This window comes from Thamnophis sirtalis, unplaced genomic scaffold (assembly GCF_051295495.1).
Source record: "Thamnophis sirtalis isolate CommonGarterSnake01/CBP01778 unplaced genomic scaffold, rThaSir2_p1.2 scaffold_11, whole genome shotgun sequence".
Taxonomy (NCBI): Eukaryota; Metazoa; Chordata; class Lepidosauria; order Squamata; family Natricidae; genus Thamnophis; species Thamnophis sirtalis.
Window position 1 is genome coordinate 14,881,187 of NW_028261391.1, and position 24,323 is coordinate 14,905,509.

Consider the following 24,323-nt stretch of genomic DNA (forward strand, 5'->3'; position numbering starts at 1 on the left):
TCGAGTGACTGTTGTGAGAGCCTCCCGTTGCTCAGAGTTAACCAAGGGTTAAAAGGCGAAAAATTCCTTATGCAAAGGAGGCACGTGATTCTCTCGCCTCCTCCTGCAGAGGGCACTTTGTTTAGAGGATTTTTTTAAACAGTTAAGCAGAGTTATTCACATGGTGACTCTAGCAGCAACTATCCTAGCCTGCCTGGCCCTGGCTAGAACAAATCTTGCATTTTTGATGCAGCTGGAAGGTATGTGGGTCAGAGGGAGGGGGCAGGGGGGAGGAATTCAAAATTATTTGTAATGTAAGTAATTGTAATTTGTTTTTATTGTTTGTGTGTGTGTGTGTTTTTTGTTTTGTTTTTTACCCGCCTCTGCTGGCGCACGGGCTGGCACATTTATTTTTATTTTTTATTTTTTAAAGCCATGCCGCCTCGGCCTGCCATAGAGCGAAACATGTCCTGGTTTGTGGCCGGGAGGCATGCTGGCACTTTAAAGTGCATGCCGCCGCCCTGTTGTATGGCCATCGGCTGGAGCAGTTGGTGCCCGGGGGCATGGCTTTAAAGTGGCGAGAGGGTCCCGGTCCCGCTCTATGGTGGATACGGCGCCGGGGCTTCAGCGGGGCTTTCGCGCTTGCCTCACCGGCCATGAAGCTCACCGCACGTCACTGGAGATAGCAGTGTTCCAATATCTCAGGGGAGGGAGTCAAACTATTCTCCAAGGCACCTGAGAGTAGAACAAGAAGCAATGGGTGGAAACTAATCAAGGAGAGAAGCAACTTAGAACTGAGGAGAAATTTCTGACAGTTAGAACAATTAATCAGTGGAACAACTTGCCTCCAGAAGTTGTGAATGCCCCAACACTGCAAGTCTTTAAGAAGATGTTGGATAGCCATTTGTCTGAAAAAGTATAGGGTTTCCTGCCTAGGCAGGGGGTTGGACTAGAAGACCTCCAAGGTCCCTTCCAACTCTGCTATTGTATCATTGTATATGTGTGTATGCGTAGTCTTCTACTTATGATCACAATTGCACCCAAAAATTTATGTTGCTAAGTGTGACATTTTAAAATGAGTTTTGCCCCATTTTATGAACTTTCTTGCCACAATTGTTAAGTGAATCACTGCAGTTAGTAACCTGGTTGTTAAGTGAATCTGGCTTACCCATTGACTTTGCTTGCCAGAAGGTTGAAAAAGTAGATCAAATGGGCGTGGGACACAGTTGTCAAGCGTCTGAATTTTGATCACATGATCATGGGGATGCTGCAAAGGTCATAACTGTACACACACAGACACAAACACACACACACACAGAGAGAGAGAGAGAGAGAGAGGGAACGAGGGAGGGAGGGAGAGGAAGATGGAAGATGGAAATGTAAATAGGCTGGTTACATCAGAAGAAGACCTGATGTCAGGTTTACCAAAGCAGTCCTAGAATGGATACCACTTGATAAAAAGCAACCATGAAAGAGACCTAAAACAAGATGGATCGATGACATCAACAAGTATTTTGGGTCCAATTGGCAAAAGAAAGTTCAGGACCATATTGGTTAGAAACATGCAGAAGGGGCCTTCATCCTGAAGTGGATAAACAATGGCTAAAATGATGATGATGCTACATAAACATAGGTAAAGGTAAAGGTTCCCCTCACACATATGTGCTAGTCGTTCCCAAATCTAGCGGGCAGTGCTCATCTCCATTTCAAAGCTCAAGAGCCAGCACTGTCGGAAGACGTCTCTGTGATCATGTGGCCGGCATGACTAAATGCTGAAGGTGCACGGAACGCTGTTACCTTCCTACCAAAGGTGGTCCCTATTTTTCTACTTTCATTTTTTCGTGCTTTCGAACTGCTAGGTTGGCATAATCTGGGACAGGTTAACGGGAGCTCACTCCATTATGGGGTGTTAGAGATTCAAACTGCCGAACTGCCGACCTTCTGATCCATAAGCTCAGCATCTTAGCCACTGAGCCACCGTGTCCCTATAAACATACAAGTTCCATATAAACCTACAAGTACATATTTATACTTAACCTCTGTTAAATAAAACAATTTGTGTGTGAGAGAATGATGTATGTGTATGCACACACATACAGTATAGTCACAATCATAATCTTGTATAGCAATATTGTGTTCCACAATTGGGCTTATTCATTATTATTTTTTCTTTAAATGTACAATATAATTGTCAGGCCTGCAGTTACTGTATATCCCTTTTAGGATCTTTGGCCTGCCACACTCTCTCTTATTTCATTATGCTGTTTCATTAGTGTAGTAGTTGGGGGAATAGAAAGGGGTAGAAATGTGGAATGTGTTGTTGTCATTCTTTTCTAGAAGCCAAGCTAATCTTTTGTCTCCGCACCTCTGCACCTGACCCGAACCAGCTGGATGGAGATGCCAGCATGGAAGAAGAAGATTGGACCATGTGATGGATTTGTGGGTGTGGGGACAAGATCATGAACTTTCAACTGGGTGGGAATCCTAGGTAACTTCCAGAAATTGGGATTCTACAGATGTGCCAAGATGTCTGACTTATTAAATTGGAACTTTTAAGGATCGTTTTGCCTTGGACTCTGATTTAATTCTGCATGATACTTGGAATGCTGACAATAATGCTGAAATCCTTTTTTTAAAAAAATTGATAGGTATGGCATCTGCTAGCCTCTCTTTTAAGATGGCACAGATAGATGATATAAATGCAATCAAAATGACTTCTTTCTGCATCAGAGTTACCACCTGTTCCTCAACCAAAGCCAGTTACAAATTATTCAGTGTGGAAATGGAAGGATGGTGAAGTGTTGTGAGCATTCTGGAGAGCAGGTTCTAATCTAAGCAACCATTTGTGAAGCAGGCTTGATGACTGTAACAGGAAAAGATACTCATGTACTGGATATATATTTGTCAGGCATAAAAGACCAAATTCACACATGAAGGACCAGTTGAACTGATATATTGCTAAGCAGCTTATGTACAGGGATCTTCTCACCTAGTGGTTAGCTCTTGCTAAGAGTTAGAGAAGGGTCAACGGAATTCAGGTTTCTTTATTGTAAAAAGTTTTATTTTTCTTTCTTTCCATATACATTCACAAATACACATTCTCATGAGTACTCTTAATATTTATCTGTTATCTTCTAGCATTTATCGCAATCTGTTTAAACATGTAAAAAAGCATAATCAGGGTCACTTTCTTTCCTCCCCATACATCCATCTTATTTTGCAACAACCCTACTCCTTCTTTCTTCCTAACCTCTCATCTCTGCCTTCTTCTTTCCTTCTCTCCTTCCTCTTTTGTTCTTCTCCTTCCTCTCACCCACTCCTCCTCTCTTCTTCTTCTTCTTACCCTTTCATACTACCCCTCCCTTACTCTCCTTTACCCTTTCTTCTTTTCCCTCCTCTTCCTCCCTCCTTCCATTGTTGCCCTTGCTCATTTTCTTCTTCAGGTTTGTGTGTGTGTTGTTGTTGGACTCAGTCCACTTGTGCCTACATAGGGATTCTAGGCTGATCTCTCTTTTAACTCCAGCCTCAGGTTCTGCCACTCCTTCCCCTACATCATTTTAGTGATAGACAAAGCTTAGCACAGTATGGTGGATCTTTTGGCCTCAGTATGTTAAAAATTTGGAAAATGCCTAGCTGGACTCTGCTGGCATCTTACACCCCCTCACCCCTATATGATTTATATATTTTTTTATTTAAAAAATACAGCCTAATCGTCGGTGTGCTCCCCAGAATGTGCCACACTCCACTTACCACTGTTCTTCTTCACTTGACAGACTCCTGAGGCAGCCCCAGGTTACACCAGGTCTTTGTTCATGAAGCAGCTTTGTAGAATGCGGTTCTGCAGTCTCAAAAAACCACAATAAAGCAGGCCACATTCCCACAGGATTTTGAGAATTTCTAGAGGTGTAGCGAGACACAGTCGCATCATGCAAATTCTTGAGGGTCTGGAGGCCACACAAGAGCAGACACCATTCTCACGCAGCTCCTGCAGCAGTGGTGGGATTCAAATAATTTAAAAACCGGTTCTCTGCCCTAATGACCAGCTGGCTAAGCGTGGCTCGGTGGTCATGTGGGTGTGACCAACTCAAGGTCACTCAGGTTGATGGGCGCTTCGCCTTAGTTGTTACAATGTAATAAGGGTTAACTGGAGAGGCAGTTTCTGTAATCAGGGCAATAAAGATTAGGCTAGAAACAACACCAGAATGTTTCCTTCCTGCCTTCCTTACAGGATTAGCCCTGTAAAATGGAAAAACCAAAATGAGATTTCTTCCAACAACCGGTTCTCCGATCTGCTTAGAAAGTTAGCAACTGGTTCTCCCAACTAGATGTGAACTGGCTGAATCCCACCACTGTTCTGCAGCCTCCCAAAATTATGTGAGAATAGGGTGTGCTTTCAAGAATAGTAATCCCATGTCATGAATGCTGCTATGTGACCCAAAACATTGCAGCGTGTCACCTTTGACACACATGTCACAGGTTCGCCATGACTGTTCTGGCATCCAGCTCACTAATCTAGCAGAAGAAGAGTCAAATAGATATACTTCATGCATACTTCATGCACTTCCAAATGCATGTACATTTGGAAAGTAGAAGACAGGAAACTCAAATTAACAATTTCTTAGAAAAAGAGTGGGTGGAGAGACAAAGAAGGGGAAAAAAATAAATCCGTACCCCTCTATCGTGTGTTTTTCAAACTTGACAACTTTAAGATGGATGGACGTCAATTTGCAGAATTCCCCAGCCAGCATGAAAATTTCCCAGAATTCTAACTGGGGAAATCTGGGAGTTGGAATTTACACATCTTAAAAGTTGCTAAGGTTGAGAAAGACTGCAAGCCTTTCTAGGCCCAACAGCAGTGGTGGGATTCTAACTTTTTTACTACTGGCTCTGTGGGTGTGGCTTGCTGGGCATGGCATAGCTTCATGGGTGTGGTTTGCTGGGCATGGCAGGGGAAGGATACTGTAAAATCTCCACTCCCTTCCCACTCCAGGGGAAGGTTACTGCAAAATCACCATTTCCTCCTGATTAGCTGGGATTCGGAAGGCAGAGAATAGATGGGGGTGGAGCCAGTCAGAGGTGGTGTTTACTAGTTCTCTGAACTACTCAAAATCTCCACTATCGGTTCTGCAGAACTGGTCAGAACCTGCTGATTACCACCTCTGCCTTCAGATCTCTTGGGCTTGTTGCTGGAATGCCTTAGATTTACACCCCAAGCAAAAATAAGGTATCATCCTGACTCTGCATTCTTTTCTCTTTAGAGTTGTTCAGTATTCTGCACTGTGAGATTTAAACTGCTTTGTTGAAGTCTATCAAAGGTTATCACCCAAACAAAGAAGCAAATAGCCAATCAATGGCAAGAATTTTAGACTGCAATCTGGAATAAACTCCACAGAATTGGCAGTTGAGTTCTCTTCTGAGTCACAGGCATAAAACATTACACTGATTGAGACGTTATTGATTGACACCTGTTTTAAATCTGCATATGGAAATGGCAGGGGAAAAAAAGCAGCTCTTAAAGCAATGAAGGTGTAGCGGAAAGTAAAAAAAAATGCAGAAACAGCATTTATCTAGGCTGCTCAAAGCTTCAAAGGGGTTGCTTGGAATTAATGAACCTTTGACTGGATCAATCCATCCAAGCTGATTTGTGAATCGAAGCAGAGGTGGCTTGAATTACTTCAACAAATTACTTCAGGAGACTACCAGGGGTTTGGTAGCCTGGCAAAGAGCTTGGCAGATTTAATGGCTTCTTCCTGCTTCAGTAGGGTCAGTATGGATGCTATACAATGAAGCTGTTTAACTGTTTATTTCATTTGTATGCCGCCCTTTTCCCCCGAGGGGGACTCAGGGCGGCTCACAACTCAAAACAAGGGAAGGGGGGGGATACAAACAATTTGACAACAACACAAAACAATACATAATTTAAAAACGCAACGATCATACCATTCAATATAGGGGCACGGCTCTTTAGCCCCAGGCCTGTCAGAACAGCCAGGTTTTAAGGGCTTTGCGGAAGGCCTGGAGGGTGGTGAGGGTGCGAATCTCCACAGGGAGTTCGTTCCAGAGGGTCGGAGCAGCCACAGAGAAGGCTCTCCTCCAGGTAGTCGCCAGTCGACACTGGCCGGCGGATGGAATTCGGAGGAGGCCTAGTCTGTGAGATCTAATCGGTCTGGTGGAGGTAATTGGCAGCAGGCGGTCTCTCAAGTACCCAGGTCCAATACCATGAAGGGCTTTATAAGTGACGACTAGCGCCTTGAAGCATATCCGGAGACCAATAGGCAGCCAGTGCAGCTCGCGGAGGATAGGTGTTACGTGGGTGAACAGAGGTGCACCCATGATCGCTCGCACGGCTGCATTCTGGACAAGATGAAGTCGCCGAATGCTCTTCAAGGGCTGCCCCATGTAGAGCACGTTGCAGTAGCAAGTTCATTTTCATATATAGATAGAGAAGGGTGTGTTGAGCAGTGTGATGAGCTCTCTGACATTGACAAGGTGGGCCAACCAAGGATTTTTATCACCTAACCTACTTGGAACTTTTTTTTTTGAGACAGCAATGTTAACATTGGTTTGACTTTCTCAACTCAAGCTTGTAGCCAGCCTCCACATTCAATCCTGCTATTTCTTCTGCTAATGAAAGGAAGCAATTTAGTTTTCATCACTGTGAACAGCGACGGGTTTCACTTATTTTTACCACCAGTTCGGTGCATGCATACGCTTCCACACATGCACCCGGCCTTCCACGCATGCACTTTGCTCTTTCTCTCGCCTTCCGCAAATGCCCCCAGACTCAAAAATGTGGCTAAATAGGACAGCATAGCACCGGGGCAGGTCGGCGGGCTCACCTGTGATCTCTGCTACAGGTTCGCCCGAACAGGTCCGAACCGGATGAATACCACTTCTGGTTCTGAATATCAGTTCAGAGTTGACACATACAATATGTACTCTTGTATTAAATTCTATAATTAAAATATGCATGATCTCAGTAAGGAGCCAAGCTAACATCCATAGGTGTTGGCCTATACACCCATCCCAATTCAAAAGGGCAAGTTGGTGGTTAGTCTTCAAAAGTTCTCCAGAAGAAGCCAAGATTTCCAGTATGTCCTACCTACCCATGGCATCTCTATCAAAGTCAACAATGAGGAGTCCTCCTCAGAAAGGACCAAACTTGCCCAGCAAGTAGGCCAAATTTCCCAGGACTCCAGAAAACAAGGGAATGAAGCAGCAAATTTCACTACTCTCCAAAACAAATCAATGCTCATTCTTCAAAGTCTTCTCCAGAGGCCAATCTTCATCAGCTTGTCACCCTACTGGAGATTAGAGACTATCAATCAACTCTGTCAACCTGCAGGGCCATGTCAAGTCTGACAGCCTTGATAAGCAAACAGAAAAGTTAGGGCTATATCTTCAAAAATTTTGAACTTAAAATTGAACAAGAACTTTATTCCTTCCACAGAACTTCTTAGTGGACTTAGAGACTTAAAAGAATCAGGATACTATTCCATTGTCTTTCCTCAGCCTTACTATTTCTGACTTATGGAAAAACTGGAGGAATATTCCCAAAATTAATTACAGCGGGGAAAAATGTATTCCAGAAGTTTACCCAACTGAAAGTTGTCAGCATCAACGTCATCTAAAGAATCTACCATCTCTGCTATTTTCGTCTTCATCTGCTAAATAAATAAATACATAAAGGAGCGGTAGGCATTTTGATTCTTCCTTTTATTGAATTCTTCCTTATTATAATTTATGGACAAATCTATGTCTTTAATCAAATCTGACAGGAGCTTGAGTCAAATAATCTTGAATTCTGAAACGGCAAACTGGAACCCCATCAAATTTTGACCATCCAACTCATATCAAGGAAACAATGATTTCTACAAGCCTAGCATTTTTCTTCTCCTCATTCACAGTTCCTGTGTGGCAGTTTTAACATATGTGGATTCCAATTCCCAGAATCTCCTAGCAACGCTGATCTAGAAGAAAGGAAACTGCGATTCTCTAGATCAGTGTGTCTAAACCTTGCCCACTTTAAGTTGTGTGGACTTCAATTTCTCAGACTGCTGGTTGGGGAATTGTGGGAATTGAAGTCCACACGATTCCCCAATTGTGCAACACATATCAGTTGAGAAATACTGATCTATTCTTTCTGGATTCCAATTTCCCTCGCCCTATAATTATATGTTCAAATTAAATCATTTTTTAGGAATTTAAAGATTTACTAAAGTGGCAGTCTCTGAGGCAAGGAATTTCTCTTCTTTTCCTTTTTTTCTTCTTCTTTCTTTTTGAAAGTGTGATTCAATTAACCAGCCACATTTCCAATCAATCAAAATAATTTCAGACTTGCAATTCTATGCAGAGTCTATTCACCAGATTTCTTTTAAGAGCGGATCATTTCTTCCCCGCAGACTGCCATTTGGGAGAAAGAGTGGGGAAAATTAGAAAAAGACAAAGGGGGTGCTACGGAGAAAATGAGTTGTACTATATCAATTGCTTCCTTTAGCCTCACCTACTTGGTAATCCCCAAAATTTCAGACTTGGATACGATGCGATTTGCAGAGTTTATAAGCAGAGGACAGGCCTTAAACTCAGGAATTTAGCAAGTCAGTAGCATTAAATTGTTTCTTCTTAGCTTGGCCAATATTCTGGACTTTGATTATAAACTGCAAGGTCAGGAAAGGTTTGACCACTGTTTTCCTGAGAGTGTATAAACTAACTAAATGGTGCCCAGGAGATTTATTTGGATCATGCTGAAGCAAAAACAGTGAACCTCTGTGAGGATTTCTAGGTATTGGCTAACCACGGGAAAACATGGGGAAATTTCCATCTTACAAAACCCAATTCTCAGGCCTTGTGCTTTGAAAACCTTGGTTATTCTAATCTTTTATTAAATGGTTGTCCATTAAGTGTTTTTCCAGTGAGACCAGTCCATCAGAGCAACCTGGTCTACCCAAATACTGCTTCCATTTTTGCCTTTCAGACCCCATCCAGGAGAGTCCACAGGCAGTGGCTTCCGCAACAAACTATTTTGGGTTAAATTTAAATTTCCCAACAAAGAAATGAAGGGAGACTAGTAAAGATCTATTTCAAGCTGTTTAGCTTTCATCAGCTAGCCATACCCTCTGGGATTAGAACCCGGGCTGCTTGCATATTAGGCAGATATATTAACCTCTAGGCCAGGGGCTCTCCTCGCTTTGTTGGCTGTACCAGGGGAAAGATTAAGTGTTTTTCCATTGAGACCGGTCTATCAGGGCAACCTTGTTTACCCATATATGGGACAGAGCATACTGCTTCCACTTTCACCTTTCAGCTCCCATCCAGGAGCCTTTGCAGGCAGTCACTTCCAGGGTTATTGTTCATCAGGCCCTTCCTTTTAATCATTCATCTTTGTAACCATTTCTGAGATATGATCACTTTGATGTGTTGTTGTTGTTGTTGTTGTTGTTGTTGTTGTTATTGCTAAGAGAGCTTCTTTTTCACCTTCAAAACCCTGCTCGGTATTCAGTAGCATGACATCTGCAGATGTTAGCGAATGTTCTATATTTTGTAAGTGGTTTGCTCTCCAAACTTGCTTCAATTTAGTTTCTGAATGTTTCGTTACCAGACTAGGTAACATCATCAGCAGGATTGTCTTGTCCTATTCTCCTTTGCTTCTAAATGTCTTATGTGCCAGTGTGCTCAATTGGTCATTTGCTTGGTTGTTCGTTTGGAGCTATATTTAAAATCTAATTGTCTTTTGAAGCTGCACAAGAACTCAAGGCTAGTTCCCCATTTGACCCTGCCTGCTTGCCTGCCTGCCTGCCTAGCTGAGAGTTTGCCAACAGTCCCATCCCAATTCATTTCCTGCCCTATACAATCTGTTCCCGTTACCTAGAGCACCACCATTTTCCTTTTCATCTATCTACTGTATATCAATGGGCAAAGTCCATTTCAGGCTTATGTACTGTGAAAGTTACACATGGACCTCTTCCATTCTGGCCCAGATCTAAAGACTCTGTCTGACATTTGGGAGTGAGTTAAAAAGCCGGATGTCAAATACTATTTGACATGGAGATCCTTTGTCTTATTCTTGGAAGACTCTTTTCTAATTATAACCCCTTGCTGCCTTTCAATGAGACTTGAGGGAAGGCGGGTTGCTGCTGTATAACCAGGATTACTAATAACCACTACTGCCCTAAATGTCCCTGCAGGATCCGTCACACTGCCACCAGTATTATTTTCCCTCCCTCAGGGACTTTCCTTAATTTCATATGACTCACACTGGCCCCCTAAGTATTCAAGAACTGATCAGCCAGAAATAAACCTGAACTGAATGAAAAGCCATTCAGGGTATAGCTGTGCTCCCAAAATTATATAACCTTTTTACAGGCAAAGAAACCACAGAGATCATTCAACTGGATTTTGCCCAGGAAAAGGGAGGGGGAAATCTTCCCTCCTTTCTCAGGATTTCACTTCACTATTATTCATGGAGGTTTTTTCCCCCTTATCTGCAGTTGTTTGTTCTGTACCTTTCTTGTAGCTCCTACAAATGGTAGCTGGGAGCAAAAAATAAAATACTGTAGATGATTAGTATTTCTGTGCCAATATGATATATCCATTAAAGCTATTCTTTGAGGAATCTATGTGCCTTGAAATTTTGCTTGCTATGGGTCTATTACTTGGAACCCTGACAGCAAGTAGATAAATAGGAACCACTTCAGTGGGTAGGTAACAGAATTCTATGCACCTTCTGTGCATAGGTGGGCATGGCAGGGGAAGGATACTGTAAAATCTCCATTCCCTCCTCACCCCACTCCAGGGCAAGGGTACTGTAAAATCGCCATTTTCTTCACACCCCACTCCAAGGCAAGGATACTGTAAAATCTCTATTTCCACCCCACTCCAGGGCAAGGATACTGTAAAATCTCCATTTCCTCCTCACCCCACTCCAGGGCAAGGGTACTGTAAAATCTCTATTTACACCCCACTCCAGGGCAAGGATACTGTACAATCTCTATTTCCGCCCCACTCCAGGGCAAGGATACTGTAAAATCGTCATTCCTTCACACCCCACTCCAGGGCAAGGGTACTGTAAAATCTCTATTTCCACCCCACTCCAGGGCAAGGATACTGTAAAATCGCCATTTTCTTCACACCCCACTCCAGGGCAAGGGTACTGTAAAATCTCTATTTCCACCCCACTCCAGGGCAAGGATACTGTAAAATCTGCATTCCCTCCTCACCCCACTCCAGGGCAAGGGTACTGTAAAATCTCTATTTACACCCCACTCCAGGGCAAGGATACTGTACAATCTCTATTTCCGCCCCACTCCTGGGCAAGGATACTGTAAAATCGCCATTCCTTCACACCCCACTCCAGGGCAAGGGTACTGTAAAATCTCTATTTCCGCCCCACTCCAGGGCAAGGATACTGTAAAATCGCCATTTCCATCCCACTCCAGGGCAAGGATACTGTAAAATCTTCATTCCCTCCTCACCCCACTCCAGGGCAAGGGTACTGTAAAATCACCATTTCCATCCCACTCCAGGGCAGATACTGTAAATTCGCCATTCCCTTCACACCCCACTCCAGGGCAAGGATACTGTAAAATCTCTATTTCCACTCCACTCCAGGTCAAGGTTACTGTAAAATCTCCATTTCCACCCCACTCCACTAATGTGCTTTCCAGCTCTGTTCACCTGTGCAGGGAAACACAAGGAAACCCAGCTGACCAGCTGGGGGTGAGGAGGTATGGAATAGATGGGGGCGTAGCCAGCCAGAGGTGGCATTTGCTGGTTCTCCGAATTACTCAAAATTTCTGCTACCGGTTTGCCAGAACTGATCAGAACTGGCTGAATACCACCTCTGATGCTGGCCACATGACCACAAAAATATCTTTGGACAACACTGGACCTTTCAGTTAAGAAACAGAGATGAGCACCATCTCCTAGAACTGGAAATGAGTGGAAAAACCTTTACCTTTTACCATTGTATTATACAAGAATTCCTTTAGTGCTGGGGAAAAAAAACATATTGTTTTATACTTTAGCATAGTCCTTCCTAATCTGTTGCCATCCAGGTTACACTTTCCATCATCCCCAACCATATCGATGAAGATAGGTTGCTGGGCATGAATTAGAACAGAAAATTAGGAAACATTATGACCTTGAATGAGATCCTCATTTTAAGGGTTGTATATGATGATGTGCTGTCACTTGCTTTTGCTAAACCAAATTAACATTTCTGCGTATTCCCATTTCATGGCTCAATAGCGTGTGAATAGAATTAACAATTACCTTTTAAAAAGTGCCCATGTAGCCACTCATTTGTTCTTTTGCTTTGACTCCTCTTAAAATAAAATATAAAAACTAAACAAAAATGAAATCTCGGAAATGAATATCTTAAAATACACCGCTGCGCCCCCCCCCCAAAAAAAGGAAAATAAAAAGAAGAAAGAAATAATTTAGAACCAGGCAGGTGTGATTTCTAAGAGGCACACAGGTGTTTGGGAAATGTATTGGATTCAAAAAGAATACACTGCTAGTAGTCTGTAATTTATGGCCCTACTGTCAGTAATTCTTAGTTGTGTGCCGTCTTTGTAACTTTCTGGCATGGAGGAAGAAATCAGTTCATCACACTCCTGATTAATGTTAGTGGCATTACCATCATTTGTGTCCTCACTAAAGTATCAATAATCTTCCCAACCTCATTTACTCCACACATTCCCATTAATTCACAGCTTTAATTGTCTGCCTTGACTGAAGGATATGTAAATGTATTTGCTGAACTGCAGCTAGGATAACTAAGGTTTGCTTAATGTGGAATTACAGAGCAGGGAAGATATTATCCCCTCTTTTGACTTCAGAATCACTGCCCTAAAACTTGGCTACTGAACATGGCTACTGGGATGACCGTCTAATGTCCCATTAACTAGAATTATTGGCTGTTCATATCTTTCCATTGATGGAGCAAAAGACTGAGATTCAGAACAGATAGAGACATGAATAAGGACATCCTTCTAAATTATCTATCTTCCAAATTCCAATTGAAATTTCAAAGTTTGGTTACTATTATATCAATAGTATCAATACATGGTGAAGTTTCAAACTCAGGTGATGAAATTTCTATGTGGTAATTAAATCTCTGGGGCCCATATTTATCTTAGCGTACCATATCTTGGATATGATAAGAAACACGATGATTCAGTGGCTAACACGCTGAGCTTGTGGATCATAAAGGTTGACAGTTCGGCGGTTCGAATCCCTAGTGCCATGTAAAGGAGTGAGCTCCCGTTACTTGTCTCAGTTTGTGCCAACCTAGGAATTCGAAAGCATGTAAAAATGCAAGTAGAGAAATTGGAACCGCCTTTGGTGGGATGGTAACAATGTTCTGTGAGCCTTTGGCATTTAGTCATGCCGGCCACATGACCACAGAGATGTTTTCAGAAAGTGCTGGCTCCTCGGCTTTGAAATAGAGATGAGCACTGCCCCCCCAGAGTCAGGAACAACTAGCACATATGTGCGAGAAGAATCTTTACTGTTATTATATGTTGCCTTCTCTTCTCATCTCATCTCATCTCAATTTTAATTATAGCAATAGCAATAGCAGTTAGACTTATATATCGCTTCATAGGGCTTTCAGCCCTCTCTAAGCGGTTTACAGAGTCAGCATATTGCCCCCAACAATCCGGGTCCTCATTTTACCCACCTCAGAAGGATGGAAGGCTGAGTCAACCCTGAGCCGGTGAGATTTGAACAGCCGAACTGCAGAACTGCAGTCAGCTGAAGTAGCCTGCAGTGCTGCATTTAACCACTGTGCCACCTCGGCTCTATACCCCACCTTTATTATTTTAACAAATACAGTAACTCAAGGTGGTAAACATATCCAACACAACTTCATCCTCCTATTTTCCCCACTATCACAGATGTATTGGGCTGAGAGAGACTGACTGGTCCAAAGTCACCCAGCTGTTTTTTATGGCTAAGCATCTAGAACTCACAATCTCCTCCTTTCCAGCCTGGTGTCTTAATCACTAGACCAAACTGGCTCCCATATCATATGGAGGACAATTCTTTGTTTTGGATGCAGGATACTGGTAGTGAGTTAGAAAAGATTCGTTCAAGAGCTAACATTCATCTATTTGATAATAAGATATTTTTGGACAGGTGAACTGAAAACAACAGCACTAAATTGGCACTAGATGAGAGTCGATGGAATTCAAAGAGGCCTGGGTTTGGAGCATTTGTGAACATGTAACAATTCTAAGCTAGTTCTCTCTTGACTCTGCCCCCAGGCTCCATCTCTTCTCCTCCTACATTTTATCCTAGCAACATATGAAGTTCCTGATCTTTGTGAAGATGTTTTGATCAAATCTGCTTGCTAAATCAATGAAATAAAGACCTGGAGGGATCTCAGTCCAGATGCCTCCATGGGATCCCCTTTCTGAATTGGTCTCCTCCTCTGCCACTGCTGCTTCTACTGACCCATTTGTTTCTTCCTCTGGACTATATATAGAATAGAATAACAGAGTTGGAAGGGACCTTGGAGGTCTTCTAGTCCAACCCCCGATTAGGCAGGAAACCCTACACCACTTCAGATAAATGGTTATGCAACCTCTTCTTAAAAACATCCAGTGTTGGAGCATTTACAACTTCTGGAGGCAAGTTGTTCCACTGATTAATTGTTCTAACTGTCAGGAAATTTATCCTTAGTTCTAAGTTGCTTTTCTCTTTGATTAGTTTTCACCCATTGCTTCTTGTTCTGCCCTCAGGTGCCTTGGAGAATAGTTTGACTCCCTCTTCATTGTGGCAGCCCCTGAGATATTGGAACACTGCTATCATGTCACCACTAGTTCTTCTTTTCATTAAACTAGACATACCCAATTCCAGCAACCATTCTTTATATGTTTTAGCCTCCAGTCCCCTAATCATCTTTGTTGCTCTTCTCTGCACTCTTTCTAGAGTCTCAACATCTTTTTTTACATCGTGGCGACCAAAACGGGATGCAGTATTCCAAGTGTGGCATTTCCAAGGCATTATAAAGTGGTATTAACACTTTATGCAATCTTGATTCTATCCCTCTGTTCATGCAGCCTAGAACTGTGTTGACTTTTTTGGCAGCTGCTGCATACTGTTGGCTCATACTTAAATGATTGCCCATAGGAACTACTGAACACAAGAAAACAGTTACCAAAGTTAAGAACGCTTTTTGCTTCTTGCTCTTCTCCCTAGGTATATTCTGATCAAGGCTCAAAAGTTGAATATATGGAAATAGTGAGACAGATGAGGTTTTTAAAAAAATGGTAAAAGTGACTGGGGTACATCTTAATATTAGCTTATGCGATCAGGAATACTATAATCTCATCATAATTAGTTATAATGCCTGAGAATTTTCTATTCATCCTACTTGGAATTAATGCAATGTGAGTCATTAAAATGATGAAACTAATTTGCCGTTTTAATTCTAGGATATTATTACCTCAACTTGCAAAAATCCATAGGGATATGACTAGGAATCATATTTTTTTTTAAAATATATGTTTCTGTTTACACACATTGAGAAAAGGGAAAGAGGCACAAGAAATGATTCCGTAGCTTGTTCTAAAGACGGCGTTCCCGGCGGCTGTTGGGCGGCTGAAGTGAGGGAGATCCCCTGATTTTACTTCTCTGAAATTTTATTCTTTTCTCTTTCTTTGGTTCCTTGCCTTTGACAAGACTGTGGTGGAGGTCGGCATCCAGCAATCTTGAGTGGGTGATATCTGTCTATCTATCTATCTATGACACACTATTGCTAGGCAACTGGCAGTAGCACACCACCCACATCCTGCCATTTCCTCCTAGAGATTTACTCTCTTTTTCTTCTTGCTTGTAATATATTAATTATACCGAACGTTCTTTCATCTGCTTTGGGTATGTTGCATTCAGTAGATATCCCAGTCATTGCCTTGTTGAAGTGGAGGAGTTTACAGAGGGTATACCTAACGAAACTGGAACTCAGTGCCATCAAAAGCAAAAAACAGTTTCCGAGATAGAGAGGTCCAAAAGGTGAGACTACAAAGCCATGGAGGAGAGTGCGGTCAGGAACTACTTGTAAGTGAGATAGTCCTTGACTGACAACCGTCTGTTTAGAGCAGGGGTGTCAAACTTGATTTCATTGAGGTAGTGGTGGGATTCAATTTTTTTTACTACCGGTTCTGTGGGCGTGGCTTGGTGGGCGCAGTATGGCTTGGTGGGTGTGGCTTGGTGGGTGAGGCATAGCAATAGCAGTTAGACTCATATACTGCTTCCTAGGGCTTTCAGCCCTCTCTAAGCAGTTTACAGAGTCAGCATATCGCCCCCACAATCTGGGTCCCCATTTTACCCACCTCGGAAGGATGGAAGGCTGAGTCAACCCTGAGCTGGTGAGATTTGAACCGCTGAACTGCAGATAGCAGTCAGCTGAAGTGGCCTGCAGTACTGCACTCTCACTGCACCACCTCTGCTCTCAAGGCATGGATTGGTGGGCGTGGCTTGGCGGGCGTGGCAAGGGAAGGTTACTGTAAAATCTCCATTTCCATCCCACTCCAAGGAAAGGATACTGTAAAATCCCCATTCCCTCCCTATCCCACTAACCTGCTTTCCAGCTCTGTTCTCCTCCAGGGCAACAGGAGCAGGCCCAGCCATCAGCTGAGACTCCAATCAGCTGGGACTCAGGAAATAAATCCGGAATGGGGCCAGTGAGAAGGTAGTATTTGCCGCTTCTCCAAACTACTCAAAATCTCCATTACCAGAACTGGCTGAATAACACCTCTGCATTGAGGGCCACATCAGGGTTGTGTTAGACCTCAAGGAAGTGGGGTGGGTGTGGCCAGAATTGGCATGGTCGCTTGTGTCAGGGGCACCTGTAGTAGCCTGAGAGGTCTGCCAGCAAAAATGTGCTCCCGAGCGCCATTTCTGGCTGTGAAGGCATCCTGCAACTTTCTGCCAGCAAAAATGGAGCTCGCAAGGACCGCTACACACAGCCCTCCTGAGCTCTGTTGTCACTGGCTCATCCTTTGGTGTTTCCCAGATGGCTCCACAGGCCAGATCTAAGCACCCCACGAGCCAGACACAGCCCATGGGCCTTGAGTTTGACACCCTTGGTTTATAGACCATTTAAAGGTACAACAGCACTGAAAAAAGGACTTGTGACTGCTTTTCACACTGACAACCATTGCCGCATCCTCATGGTCACATGATTGAAATTTGGATGCTTGGCAATCAGTTCCTATCCTAATCTGGTTGCAGTGTCTGGGGGTCATGTGATTGCCTTTTGGACTTTCTGATAAGCGAGCCAGATTTACTTAACAGTCATGTTACTAGCTTAATAATTGCTGTGATTCACTTAACAACTGTGGCAAGAAAGGTCTTAAATGGGGCAGAGCCCACTTAACAACTGTCTCCCTTAGCAACAGAAATCTCAGATGTGGTTATAAGTCAAAGATTACCTGTATTAGACTTCAGTTAGAGGCATCACAACTGAAGAAAGTTAGCATCCCCGCTCTCCTAGAAGAATGAAATATCCTAGGAAATATTGAAAAGGCAGAATATTATATTTCCCTGGATGAGAAATGGAGAAACATGTTTTAGGCAGGAAACAGACTCACTCTTAATAGCCCCCCCCCACCTTTGTCAATGGGCCATTAAGGCCCGAGCCAGTCTATTCTATATAACCAAGATTTACCCCCTTCAGGCAGAGCCTTCATTGCACCACCCAACAGGTTTCAACCAAACGTAGCACACAGACAACCTACAAAGCTAGCTATGACCTTTGACAGCAACCAATGAGGATACTCTTCCTGTGCCCCAGGAAGTTCAAAGCCCAGAGAGGGTATAAAACTCAGGCTCTCTCAGCATCTCCTCCCTTTTTTTTACCTCAAGATCTTCAAGGCATAGGAACCCCTTTTCACCCAGGAGACATTTCTTCAGTGGTGGGTTGCAGGTGGTATCTACCGGTACAGGTGTACCGGTGCCTGCTCAGAGCACCAGGTACTGTTCCGGTATGGTGCTCCAGAGGGCTCACCCGCCCACCCAAGCTTCTTACCGGTGTTTGAGCTCTTTGGCACTTACGCACATGCGCACAGAGCACATGGCACCTGTGCGATGCTCCGCCGAGCAGCTGGAGTGTCACGGAGGCTCACAGGGGCGTTGCAAGAGGTAAGGATGCATGTGCACGCTGTGTGCGTGTGCGCGCGTACTGTGTGCATTCATGTGGTGGATGCTAGGCCCCGTTGCAACCATACTGGTTGCAAGGGGATCCGGAACCCACCACTGGATTTCTTCCAACACAACTTAAATGCCCATTGCTAGAGAACAACAGTGGTAGAACTCTATTACTTTTCTGTCAAGATTTGTGAATTGCAGGTGAACTACAAAGTTTATGTAAGTTGGCTTTGTGAGATCCTGAAAATTGAGCTAAGAAGCTTTGAGTTGGATTCAAGAGGACTTTTCTTGTGCTTTGGTGAATCCTTTATGCTCCTGCTATCATGGCATGACTGGTAGCAGATTTGCCATGAAGCCAAAATATAACTTCTTGCGCCCAAACTTGGCTGTTGAATTGCATTTTTAAAAATTTGGCATAGCGGAGGATCAGGGCCGGATTTAGATGAAAAGAGGCCCTAGGCTATTCCACTTATGAGGCCCTTTCACCTCCGATTTTTAAGTTTGTAAATTACATGAGAGACAATAAAATACATCATAACGGCCCCCTCGCCCTCACCTGCCTGGCCGCTGGTGGGCTCCGCGTCAACGGGGCGGCTACTGGGAGCGGCCGTGCCTCTCGCCTGACCGCCAGTGCCGGGAACGTGGGCGGGCTCCCCAACTGCCGTGGCACTAGAACGATCTTAACCAATACATTTTTATGTTTGTTTATTAGTCATATGCGTAGAATTTCTCCTTATTTTCGGTTCAGTGTTTTAGTGTTCACTGTTTTTAGAATAGTGTAATTTTAAATTTGCTAACGATTTGAATGTAGGCCCCTCTTGATCTTGAGGCCCTAGGCTGAAGCCTAGTTAGCCTATAGGAAAATCCGGCCCTGGGAGGATTATTACCTGAATAAAAGTATCATCATATTAACAATCTTTAGCTGGTACAATTTTATTCAGTTGCAATCCGATTCAAATGTTTATTCATGCCTCGCTGACTTTTTTTCCTAGGCTATACTTATTTTTTTTAACAGTGGCATGTCACTCTAAGCTCAGTAACAGGAGGTCATCTAGTCCAACTCATGCAGGAGACCTGTAAGAGGGATTTGAACCACTGAACTGCCGACCTTTCTGATCGAAGCTCAGTGTCTTAGCCACTGAGCCACAACTGTGACCCTCAATCCTAAAGAAATTGGACACCTCTGCAATACACCACCACCACCATGGTGCAGGAGGCCAATTAGGCCATGCCCACCATGGCCACGCCCATCCAGCAACAGGGCAGCGAACCCGTTGCTGAAATTTTTGAAGCCCATCCCTGCTCCAAAGGACTGGGGCAGCCACCAAAGAGATGCACTCCCAAGGTCTCATCAGATGGCAGGAGAGAGAGGACTGCACCCACCATTCCTGATAGGAATTCACCTATTCAATAGAACATTAAACTAAGCATAACAACACCAACAAAAATAGCCACCACAAACAATCCTTGGACTCTTGGGGAAAAAAATACTTCTGAAAATGCTTTGACGTCCTCAAGATATGAAGTCTCAATAAAAACAGATCAGAAAATGCTAAACTCGCATAAAGTGCATTGCGGTGTCACTGATGGATCAGTTAAAGATAAAGGTGAAACCAGATGTTACAAGATCTGACAACATCACAGCAATAAAGAGACTTTTAGAAAACACAAAAGAGGGAGATAAATATACAGAGGACTAAAACATATGAGAGAATCCACGGCCTTTTCCTGGCGCCAAGCGATAACAAAGCAAGTACTAAATTGAGCTGACCTGGAAGTTGTCTTATAATTGGACAAAGGATGCTGGATTAGCAGGCTTCAGCATTTGAGAGAATATGTGACTAAGATTTTGGGAGAGAGGCAGAGGGAGAGGGAGGGAGGAAGAGAGAGAGGCGGAGAGAGTGAGATTTAAAGCAGTTTGCTATCCTTGATTCAGCATCTCAAGTTTGAATAGTCTCAGCACCTTTAGCCACGGATGATGATATTATTCATGCATTATATTATAATTTGGTTCTAATGCCTAACCAACAATTATATTCCTTTCTTAAATTTCTAAACCAGGTCCTCCCATTATTCTGACAATACAGTCTATTTAATTCTTTTATTCTTTCTGCTACTTGAGTTCCACTTCATCTTTAGTTTCTCAAGACTCAGGTCTGACATCATTTTCTCAAATTCTTGTGTTCTTGAAATTGAATTACTAATTTCAAATCTTAAATCACGGACTTGTAGAATCACTCAGGTGTAAGAGAGCATTTAGGCTATTGAGTCTAATCTCCTGTTCGATACAGGAATCCCAATTAAATCATTCTAAATAGATTTGTCAATTTCTGGAGGGGGGGAGCAAAGGTAGACTGCAGTCAAATAACAGGTGTCCGAGGAAAGCCTTTTATCTAATAAGTGAAAATGCAAACCTGGAGAAATTGAATTTTCAGTCCTCCATGGAAAGTTGGGAGCCTTGACACCTAAATTAAACCAAGAGTGTCAATCATACTAAATGTCTCTTTTTGAAGTCATCCTTGTGGAACTGGAACACATCAATGGTCTTAACAGGTCAGGTAAGAATAAATGAACCACCTTTTTTCTCTCTCCATCTGGGCAGAGATAGTAGAGAATGTCCTACTTAGGGGCATAAATAAACGTGATAGCTTTCTGTTGTGGCCCAGCAGGAGCCGTTGGAGCTGCAAATAGACTCCACCAGCAAGAGGACTGTTTGAAATGTTGAAATGTTTATTCGATTTGTATGCCGCCCTATTCCCAAGAGACTGAGGGCGGCTAACAAGCAGGGCAGTCGGCTCTGGAAGAGGTGGAGGACCCTGGACAGGGTTCTGACTCCGAGCAGGGCGCAGAGAGACTGGTTGGCCACCAGGAGGCGCCTGAGGCATGGAGCAGCAGTGAAAGCCGAAGGGAGTGTGCTCCGGACGTCAGGCCTTGGAGCAGTGACAAGGAGACAAGGGAGATGGTCCTGGATGCCCAGCAACGCCGGGCTGATCGACGTAGAGAACAGCTACGCAGATACAAAAGATAATTGAACCCAGGTGGTTGTAATTAGGCTCCTCTAACGATTGTATTTAAAGAGAGACTCTGGGAGGAGTCTGGTTTGCAGGATTCAACTTAATTCTTAATGCTGGAGAAGCTGTTATCTGTATCTGTCGAAGTCTGAGTTGCTGCCAAGGTTCTTATCTTTTTGTTGTGCTTGGGCTTTCAGCCACCAAGATTTATGTTTCCTGCTAATAAAGTTCTGTGGAATTCCAGCTAAGCTTGTATCGGCATTTGTTACTGGACAGAGGAGGGGGTCAGAGCAGCTTTCTAACAAGATTTGTCCCCTCCCATTTGTTCCTTCCCCTTCTAGCAGCCATTTTGAAAGTGGATTCATCTCAATATGTCAAAGGTTCACTGTATTGTACCTGATGTACCTGATTGTGTATTAATTTTGGATGTACCTGATATGTGTATTAATTTTCAGCTCTGTATAATAGAAGACTCCGTGATTTTCACTTCTTTTAAGCAATAGCACAATTCCATTTTAAAAAAGAAAGAAAAGTGTGGAGACAAGCTAAATTTTGCTCATGCAAATGTCCAAGCAAGTGTGGATACTTGAAAACTAAATTGAACTTCCCTTTCTCAAAAATAATTAAATATTGCAAGATCCAATCTGGGTCTATCATTGGGACCATATATATATGTTGCGAGGGACGCGGTGGCTAAGATGCTGAGCATGTCGATCAGAAAGGTCAGCAGTTCGGCAGTTCAAATCCCTAGCGCCGCATAATGGAGTGAGCTCCCATTACTTGTCCCAGCTTCTGCCAACCTAGCAGTTTGAAAGCATGTAAAAAATGCAAGTAGAAAAATAGGAACCACCTTTAGTGGAAGGTAACAGTCTCTGTGCGCCTTCAGCATTTAGTCATGCCAGCCACATGACCACAGAGACGTCTTCGGACAGCACTGGCTCTTCGGGTTTGAAACGGAGATGAGCACCACCCCCTAGAGTCGGGAATGACTAGCACATATGTGTGAGAGTAACCTTTACCTTTATATATTTTGCAGATATGTATGTGTGTATATAGCAGGTGTATATGTGTGTTATGAACTGTACATGTTAGAGTAGATATACACTTTCTCTTGAAGAGCAGACAACATATTTTCATTTTTAATGTGAGACGGTATGCTCACGATAAAAATAATTGACAATTAAACTTATCCTATCTTATCTCATTTCATCCATTATCCTGGGATACGTATATTTGCCTTCATTTGTGATAATTAAATATACCCATTTTGCTATCCTTGTCCTGAAATGTAAAATGGACTTAAACTCCCCCACTGCTTCCAGCCTGTATCCTACCCATTTGCTAATGCCTCTCCATTGCTTATTTGCCAAACTGTCATTCTCCATCTCCATTTTCTCTAGCTTGATTGTATTTCTTAGAAGCATCCTGACACATCCCTGCGTGAGAATGATATACTACTAAACAATCCTTTCTTTCCACAGATATGTATGATAATAGACCAGAGGCCTCCTCTTGCTGCATTTTGAAGATTTCTCAGTACGGTATTTTTGAGCAGCCCTTGTCACTGAGTGCACTTCATACCTTTTCCTCAGGATCACTTCCATCAGTGGTGGGATTCAGCCAGTTCACACCTATTCGGGAGAACCAGTTATTAACTTTCTAAGCAGTTTGGAGACCCAGTTGTTGGAAGAAATCCCATTTTGTTTTTTCCCACTTTACAGGGCTAATCCTGTAAGGAAGGCAGGAAGGAAACATTCTGGTGTTGTTTCTAGCTTAATTTTATTGCCCTGCTTACAGAAACTGCCTCTCCTGTTGACCCTTATTACATTGTAACAGCTAAGGTGAAGCGCCCATCGACCTTAGTAATGTTGAGTTAGCCACACCCACACAGTCACATGATCACCGAGCCCCACCTACCCAGCAGGTCTTTAGGTCAGAGAACCGGTTGTTAAATTATTTGAATCTCACCACTGACTTCCATGGATCTATTTTGTGCACATGCATGAGAATACACTTTGGGATGGATTTGCTCAGAAGGTAAATCTCAGCACCTTTTATTTATTATATTTTTACTGATAAGTAACTCAAGGCAGTGAACTCACACTATACACCTTCCTCCTCCTCCTTGCTCTGCAACAACCCTGTGAGGTAAGTTAGGATGAAAACAATGCAAACTGATTGCATTTGACATTTAGGCAGCCATCTATCACATATCTGACTCATACTGTACCCAGCTTTGGTTGCCATGATGTAAAAAACACGTGGAGACTCTAGAAAGAGTGCAGAGAAAAGCAACAAAGATGATTAGGGGACTGAGGGCTAAAACATATGAAGAATGGTTGCAGGAACTGGCTATGTCTAGTTTAATGAAAAGAAGGACTAGGTGAGACATGATAGCAGTATTCGAATATCTCAGGGGCTGCCACAAAGAAGAGGGAGTCAAGCTATTCTCCAAAGCACCTGAAGGCAAGATAAAAAGCAATGGGTGGAAACTAATCAAGGAGAGAAACAAGTTAGAACTAATGAGAAATTTCCTGACAGAACAATTAATCAAAGGAACAACTTGCCTCCAGAAGTTGTAAATGCTCCAACACTGGAAGTTTTTAAGAAAAGATTTGGCAGCCATTTGTCTGAAGTGGTGTAGGGTTTCCTGCCTAAGCAGGGGATTGGACTAGAAGACCTCCAAGGTCCCTTCCAACTCTGTTATTGCATTGTATTCTATTCTCTTTGAAATAGTAGCCCAATTTTTTTTCAAATATGCTATTCCTACCAGTTACCCACCCCACCTTCCCCTCTCACAATGAACATTTCTGCAATTTGATCTCTGACTCCTTGATGAAATTCTCAGCGTTGTTTCGGTTATATATATATATCACACTTTTATTTTCAGTCTATTTCTCTGTCCTATCAAGAAAATTTTGAATTTCATTTCTGTGTTCTAAGGCAAAACTATCTTCTCCACCTCTCATCCAAATCATTATTTCTGTCTTCCATAGTATAAGCTATTAGGTCTATGCAAATATGTGGTTCTGACTTTGAAAGGAGGTCAGTTTGAGCGTGAAATCAAATTGATTTTCTTAACTGAATAAAAACATTCATTCAAATAATCGAGTTGTAGTTGTAGTTGTAGTTGTAGTTGTAGTTGCGTTTATTTATAGGCCGCCCTTTTCCCTGAGGGGA